We start from the raw sequence: 9,182 nt of genomic DNA on the forward strand, positions 1-9,182 counted from the left end.
TACTTGTCACTCGAACGTATCTATGACTGTGGTAATATTACTTATTGGCTAACACTTGTCCGATAAGTAACGTGTAATAGCCCAGTAGGAAAGCCTTGTATACAAAACCCCACAATACCAGTAGTAACCATCACGTAAGTCTATAGAGACTTAATCACTGTAATGTATTTAAAATACTTTAAAAATATATTTGAAACCATTTAGACAATCTATCATGGGTTTTATAGGTTTTGAAATCACCATGACAGTGTCGGAAAAATAGTTGTCTCACACAAATGTGAGTTGTACAAAAACTCGAATGTCTCACCTTGCGAGTTTATAATTAAAGAACACCTTTTGGTATTAAGCACCTAGGATAAACATAATGTAGTATAACTAGATTAGTATAAAACCAACAATCATAACGATAATAACGAGAGTAGAAACTTTACACGATGGCACAATGTCATACCTTAACATGCAGAGCTTTCGGATTCGTGTATATCTCTTTCGATCAGATGCCGTTACGATACTCGGGTATTATACCGTTATCTTAATATATAAAAGTATATGTGTGTGAATTCAGAGAGAAAGTAGAGAATTTTGTGCGAAAATGAACGTCTCATTTCCTTCCTATTTATAGTAAGTTTCAGACCCCGTCGCGTACCGCGAAGCATCCTATAGCTTCGCTGAGTCAGCCCTAGGCCTGCCACGTGGCACGCCACGTGGCAGGCTACGTGCGAAGTGCAAAGTGCGCCATCAAAGCGCCACATTGCGCCCATCTCACTTTGCCCGAGCCCGTGCTCGAGCCCATGCCCGTGCGCGTGCGCGTTCGGGTGCTTCGCACCCTCCGCTAGGACCACTGGGTGTGATATGTCTTATAAGAACATTAACATAGAAATTTTCTTTCTTATAAAGAGCTCACTAGTTTGTTAATCTAGCGATGTGGGACAAGAACTTACAAACCTATTTATACTATGGTGGTTCCTTCTCCATTTCTTTCCTCCACCAATGTGGGATGGAATTTTCTCATTTCATTTCCTTACTTTTTCCTTTAATTTATTTTGAGGCTTGTTATAGTCTCCCCTCCTTATTTTGAATCTCGTCCTCGAGATTTACTTGGAATAAGTGTGGGTACTTCCGTTTCATTTCGGATTCCAATTCCCAAGTATATTCTGGTCCACGTTTTGAATCCCACTTCACTTTGACCAGAACTATTCTTTTATACTTGAGATTCTTGATCTTTCTATCTTCAATTTGCAAAGGTTTCTCAACGAATTTCAACTTTTCATTTACCTTTATATCTTGAAGGGGTACTTCTAGTGTTTTATCAGCTAAACATTTCCTTAAGTTACTTACATGAAACACATCGTGTATACCTGACATTTCCTCTGGTAATTCTAGCTGATAGGCTACTGGTCCAATTCGTTTGAGAATTTGAAATGGTCCAACAAATCTTGAACTTAACTTTCCTCTCTTGCCGAATCGGATTACTCCTTTCCATGGAGATACTTTCAGTAGCACTTTGTCTCCAACTTGAAATTCCAATGGTTTGCGTCGATGATCCGCATAACTTTTCTGACGATCTCGTGCGGTCTTTAATCTCTCCTTAACTTGATTTATCTTATCAGTACTTTCTTGTATGATTTCAGGACCTGATAATTGTTTTCCTCCTATTTCTGCCCAACATACTGGTGTTCTACACCTTCGTCCATAAAGGGCTTCAAATGGGGCAGCGTTAATGCTTTTATGATAACTGTTATTATAGGAGAATTCTATTAGTGGTAAATGGACATCCCAATTTTCACCAAAATCTATTACACATGCTCTTAGCATGTCTTCCAATGTTTGTATGGTCCTTTCACTTTGACCATCAGTCTGTGGATGGTATGCCGTGCTCAAATTTAATTTTGTTCCCATAGCTATTTGGAAGCTTTTCCATAAATGAGAAGTAAAACGGCTATCCCGATCCAATACAATGGATAATGGAACTCCATGTAATGAGATAACTTTGTCCACATACAGCTTAGCTAATTGTTCCATTTTGAAAGTTTCCTTCATTGGTATGAAATGAGCTGATTTTGTTAATCTATCCACAATCACCAAGATTGTGTCATTACATTTTCTTGTGGTAGGTAATTTGGTAACAAAATCCATTGTTATTAATTCCCATTTCCATTCTGGCATTTCTAATTGTTGAAGTAATCCTGATGGCTTTTGATGTTCTGCTTTGACTTGTGAACAAGTTAAGCATTTTGAAACATAACTAGTTATGTCCTTTTTCATTCCTATCCACCAATAGATTTTCTTCAAATCTTGATACATTTTATCTCTTCCAGGATGCATTGTGTATTTGGACTTATGGGATTCTTCGAGAATCTTTTCTCGTAATCCTCCTATAACTGGTATCCAGATCTTGTTCCCCATTCGGAGAATTTCATCATTTCCTTTGACAAGTAGATCAATGGTACCATTTCTTTTCTCATCAGCAATATTATTTTCTTCTATTGCTTGTTTCTGAGCATTCTTTACTTCATCAATTAAATTTATTTGAAGTTCTAACCTTAGAGCTCGCACTCTTTTAGGTTTCTCATGCTCTTTTCTGCTTAATGCATCGGTTACTATATTTGTCTTACCTTCACGGTATAGGATTTCACAATTATAATCGCTAAGAATTTCCATCCAACGTCTTTGCCTCATGTTAAGCCCCTTTTGCCCAAAGATATATTTTAAACTTTTATGATCTGTGAATACAGTAAACTTACTACCATATAAATAGTGTCTCCAGATCTTTAGGGCAAAAATTATTGCTCCCAATTCTAAGTCATGTGTTGTGTAATTCTCTTCATGCTTCTTTAATTGTCTAGATGCGTAAGCAATAACTTTCTCACGTTGCATTAGTACACATCCCAATCCTGATTTAGAAGCATCACAACAGACTGTAAAATCTTCAGTTCCTTCTGGTAGCGCAAGTATTGGGGCATTTGTTAACTTTTGCTTCAAAGTTATAAAAGCTTCTTCTTGCTTAAGTCCCCATTCAAACTTGACATTCTTACACGTTAACTTGGTTAACGTAACTGCTAATCGGGAACAATTTGAATGAAACGTCTATAATATCGTGCTAATCCTAAGAAACTTCGAATTTCTATAGGAGTTTTAGGAATTTCCCAATTAGTAATAGCTTCTATTTTGGAAGGGTCCACGTGAATACCTTCATGGTTAATCAGGTGTCCTAGAAACTGTACTTCTTCTAACCAAAATTCACACTTTGAGAATTTAGCATAAAGTTTCTCTTTTCCCAATAGTGTCAAAAGTGTATGAAGATGTTTGACATGATCTTCACTGGTTTTGGAATAAATAAGTATATCGTCTATAAAAACGATTACAAATTTATCCAAATATGGTTTACATATTCGGTTCATCATATCCATGAATGCAGCTGGTGTATTGATTAAACCAAATGGCATGACTGTAAACTCATAATGACCATATCTTGTTCTAAAAGCTGTTTTAGGAACATCTTCTTCTTGCACTTTTAATTGATGGTATCCTGAGCGTAAATCAATTTTAGAAACATATCGAGCTCCTTGGAGTTGATCAAATAAATCATCAATTCTCGGTAAAGGATACCGATTCTTAATTGTGACTTTATTCAATTCTCTATAATCGATAGACATACACATTGACCCATCTTTCTTTTTGACAAACAGCACTGGTGCTCCCCAGGGTGATGAGCTAGGTCGTATGAAACCCTTTTCTAGCAATTCATCTAATTGCTTCTTTAATTATAACATCTCTGTTGGCGCTAATCGGTATGGTGCTTTAGCAACGGGCGCTACTCCTGGTATTATATGGAGTCTAAATTCAACTTCACGATCAGGCGGTTGTCCAGGTAAATCTTCTAGAAAGACATCAGGATATTCCGATACTACCGGAATTTCTTTTAGCTCTTTTCCTTTGGTGATATTGATTACAGAAATAATATATACTACGCCTTGTTTCTTTAGATAGCTTGCCGCTTTCATTACTGATATAAACTTTCTAGGCTTGAGCATCTTATCTCCTTGAATTGTAATAATTTCTCCTGTTGGTGAGCGAATTTCAACAGAATTTGTATTACATAGGATTCGGGCATGATTGGCTGCTAGCCAGTCCATTCCTAATATAACATCGAATCCAGCCATATTCATTGGGAGTAAATTTGCTTTAAACTGGTGGCCTAGTAAGTTTATGTTTTCTTCTTGAAGTACTTCATGAATATGAATGGAATTTCCATCGGCCATTTCTACTGTGCAGACTTGATGGAGTTTGGTTAATGGTTGGTTTGAGGCTTGGCAAAACTTTGTGTTTATAAAACTTTGGTTTGCTCCGGAATAATACAATACATTAGCGTAAACGTTATTGATAAGGAACGTACCCGCAATGACGTCCGGAATCATTGTTGCTTCTTGTGCAGTAAGCTGAAAGGCTCGTGCATTCTTCTTAGGTCCATCTGTGTTCTTTGCTTTGTTATCAGGCTCCTTTATCAGCTTTGGACATTCTGGACGGATGTGGCCAGATTCTCCGCAGTTGTAGCAAACATGACTTTCCTTTCTTCTACATTCTTCGTCCGTATGTCCAGCCATTTTGCAATAATTGCAATACTTAGTTTTCTTAAAAGCGCATCTCCCTGAATGCCTTTTTCTGCAAGTTTTATAGAAAGGATGAGTATAGGATTGCCCTGTTCCTTTCTTCTAAAACTGTTGGGTAATTTTCTGGTCTAGATCTTTCTTTTTGTTTTCTTCCTGAGTTCGGACTAATCCGTCTGTCAGGGTATTTGCTAGCTCAACTGTTTCTTCAATAGTCTGAGGTCTAGCTGACTTTACCAGATCACGGATTTCACTTACTAATCCCCAAATATAACGAGAAATTAGTACTGACTCTGGCGAAGCCAAAGCCGGTACCATTCTTGCATATTCGAAGAATTTTGTCGTATACTCACGACACTTCACACCCTCCATCTTGTGGTTTACGAATATAGTAGCAATCTTTTCTCTTTCATGAGGAGGACAAAATTTTCTTTCTACTATTTCTTTAAACTCTTCCCAGATCATAGTATAAACTATGTGACTTCCTTTTGACTGGAGGACTGTGTTCCACCATTCCATTGCTTCATTAATTAGGAGGTTAGAAGCATATAATATTTTTTCTTTTTCAACACATTTATTGATTCTTATAATAGCTTCTGTCTTTTCTAACCAACGTAGTGCTGAAATAGGTCTACTTTTCCAGAGAATTCGGTTGGCTTACAGGCCAAGAAATCTTTGTAAGTACAACCATGAACTTTTGACTTTTTGGGTAATGGGTTGCTATTCCCTCCATTCACGCTATGACTAACCTCATCGTTAGACTTACGTTTATTACTTCCTGTATTATGCCTAATTATAGACATTGGTTGCTTAATAGCATCAGCAATTAAAGGAATTGCTTCAGTGATTTTCTAAGCTATCATATTTTCAATAGCATTCATATTCAGATGAGTTTCTGGATTATGATTATGCTCGTTTCCGGGATTGTGCTCATTTACATGACTACGATCATTTTCACGATTGTGTTCATTTTCACGATTGTGCTCATTCGACATCTGAATTACATACGAGAAAGGAATTATTAATATCGTAATCAAATAAATAAGGTAAGCAAGATATTAATAACACATAGGCACAGAATATGTCAAAATCGTCGATCTTTGCGACATTTACTCTTTTTATATATATATATGCATCACTTTATTTTACAACTACACACTATATATATGTGTCCCTACACACCTTTCTTACATACATACACTCTTTTTTTTTATCAAAGAAATTACGATAATGAACATATAAATATTATATATATATATAGCTTATATGTATGGTTATCGGTCGTAGTAATTCCAGGTTAAGTTCTCCCCCATATTTCTTATTCTATTCCCAGTATCAATTAATTCTTCTCCGTAATGGCGGAGCTCAGCCGTCATTTCTAGTGTCATGGAGGGGTAGTTTGCGGTTTCCGTCTGGAACGGTGCATATGGGTTATTTATCATTGTTTGATACTTCCAATCATTGGTCCACCATTCCTCCATTTGAGCTTGGCTGATGATATCATCAGGGAGCAGTACATTATTTGGGTCCTGGGATGGCATATTAGAGTTGTTGGAGCTTCCTGCACCTAAATAATTGATTATAGGTTGAAAGATTTCACATTCATCTAGGCATCTACCTAGTCGCCCCTCCATTGGTATTGTTGACATGGGTGATGGTAAAGTTGGTGGTGGTTGAATTGGTTGTACAGGTTGTGTTTGAGTTGGTTGTTTGATTGTGATTTTTACTTTGTTATTTCTTCTCAATCCTCGTTGCCAGTCTTTCAGCCTTCTTCTTCTTTTAGGCTTTGGTTTCTCTACAGGTAGGGATTGAAAGATCATGGGTTCAGGTTGTTGTTGACTACATTCTCCTTCTTTTATATCCGTGGAGTTAACGGATATGTTTTCAAAAGCATCCACTAGTTCACTCATGTTGTTAATCAAAAATTATAAAACAACGAATTCCAAAACAAAATAGTATTTATTTTCCCGTGTAGTTAAAATCTTATTTTTATGGTTAACACATAGGTTAATGCATGTGTTTCCTAACATTAATTTTTAAGATTAGGTATTATTAAAATACCCGTATTGCTTAAACCAGTGGCTCTGATACCACTTCAGCTGTCACAGCCCCCGACCCCTATACCCCGGGATGGGAAGCCGTGAACATTGATTGGTGGTATCGGTGTTATTAAATTAATTTGCAGCGGAAAATTTCATCAGAACCGTAGTTAGAAAAAATGATCAGAGTTATAAAAACACCATGATTATTATTATGATAAACGGGAATTTAATCCATTTTGATACAAACATAAGTTTTATATGGTTAAACCCTTATTTACAAAACATGTTTCTTTATTCTGGTGACAAGCCACTTATTTAAGCTGGAAGCCCGCAGACATTATTCCGTTGTCTCTAACAAGTCACCTGAAACATGTTTAAAATATTTGATCAGCAAGAAATACTAGTGAGTACATTCATTTGTAAATGACACATTTTACAGTTACAACATTAAGATGTTTTTACATCTGCCTGCTTACAAATTACCGAAAGGTACTTGTCACTTGACCGTATCTATGACTGTGGTCATATTACTTATTGGCTAACACTTGTCCAATAAGTAACGTGTAATAGCCCAGTAGGCAAGCCTTGTATACAAAACCCCACAATACCAGTAGTAACCATCCCGTAAGTCTATAGAGACTTAATCACTGTAATGTATTTAAAATAATTTAAAAATATATTTGAAACCATTTAGACAATCTATCATGGGTTTTATAGGTTTTGAAATCACCATGACAGTGTCGGAAAAATAGTTGTCTCACGCAAATGTGAGTTGTACAAAAACTCGAATGTCTCACCTTGCGAGTTTATAATTAAAGAACACCTTCTGGTATTAAGCACCTAGGATAAACACAATGTAGTATAACTAGATTAGTATAAAACCAACAATCATAACGATAATCACGAGAGTAGAAACTTTACACGATGGCACAATGTCATACCTTAACAGGCAGAGCTTTCGGATTCGTGTATATCTCTTTCGATCGGATATCGTTACGATACTCGGGTATTATACCGTTATCTTAATATATAAAAGTATATGTGTGTGAATTCAGAGAGAAAGTAGAGAATTTTGTGCGAAAACGAACGTCTCATTTCCTTCCTATTTATAGTAAGTTTCGGACCCCGTCGCGGTACGCGATGGCCATAAATAGAAAGTCGTCGTGTACCACGAAGCATCCTATAGCTTCGCTGAGTCAGCCCTAGGCCTGCCACGTGGCAGGCTACGTGTCCTCTGCGTAGCTTCCACGTCGCGGTACGCGATGGGAAACCCAAACCCATCGCGGTACGCGATGGAAGGTTTTTTTTTTTATTTTAATTTCCAACAAAAATACAAAGGCTGCCCTTAATGCGGCGATGCGAGCGTGCGAAGTGCAAAGTGCGCCATCAAAGCGCCACATTGCGCCCATCGCACTTCGCCCGAGCCCGTGCCCGTGCGCGTTCGGGTGCTTCGCACCCTCCGCTAGGACCACTGGGTGTGATATGTCTTATAAGAACATTAACATAGAAATTTTCTTTCTTATAAAGAGCTCACTAGTTTGTTAATCTAGCGATGTGGGACAAGAACTTACAAACCTATTTATACTATGGTGGTTCCTTCTCCATTTCTTTCCTCCACCAATGTGGGATGGAATTTTCTCATTTCATTTCCTTACTTTTTCCTTTAATTTATTTTGAGGCTTGTTATACTTTGCTACTAGCCGAGCCTTATACCTTAATTAGAACCTTTCCATCAACCCCAACCTTAGTTTTGAACAACCATTTTAAACCAACCACCTTTTTGTCATACGGCTTCTTAACCAATTCCCAAGTCTTGTTCTTCTCTATGGCATTCATTTCCTCAATCATGGCATCTTGCCATTCTTATTTGTGACATGCATCATCAAAATTTGCAAGATCAATTACATTGAGTGCAAACTGACATGCATAAAAATCTTCCTTCATATCAACTTCACTAGTTTCATCATATACAGTTTCCAGGCCATTCAATTTGTGTTGTCTATGTGTAGGATAGTATGTAATAGTATGGTGAGATGACGTTGTAGATTGAGGAGAATTGAAAGTGCTTGTGTTTTGAGAGTTGGTTGATTGAGGATTGATTGATTGAGGTGAGTTGTTATTAGAAGTGGTGTGAGTGGAAGATGATTGAATAGGTGTTTGTATTTGAGTGGAGTTTTGATGGGTAGGAGTTTGAGTAGGTGTTTGTGTTTGGGTAGAACTTTGATCATGTGTTGGCTCATTTGTCAAGGATGGTTCAGATGTAATAGGGAAACGATATGTGTAATAGTTCTGAGAAGTATTGGTTGAGGTACTACACCATATCCACTTTTCATTTTCAAAGAAGGTTGCATCCCTTATTGTAATAAACTTTTTGGTGGACGGATGATATAGTCTATACCCCTTACTTTGAGTAGAGTATCCATTAAAGATCCACTTCTCAGACTTGTCATCCAACTTCTTCCTAACCTGAGATGGAATCTTATGCCACACACCCAAACACCCTTAGATGATTTACATTTGGTTTTCTTTTACC

This window comes from Bidens hawaiensis, unplaced genomic scaffold, assembly GCF_021521415.1.
Source record: "Bidens hawaiensis isolate Kalapana, Puna unplaced genomic scaffold, B.hawaiensis_p1.1 tig00001087_1, whole genome shotgun sequence".
NCBI lineage: Eukaryota > Viridiplantae > Streptophyta > Magnoliopsida > Asterales > Asteraceae > Bidens > Bidens hawaiensis.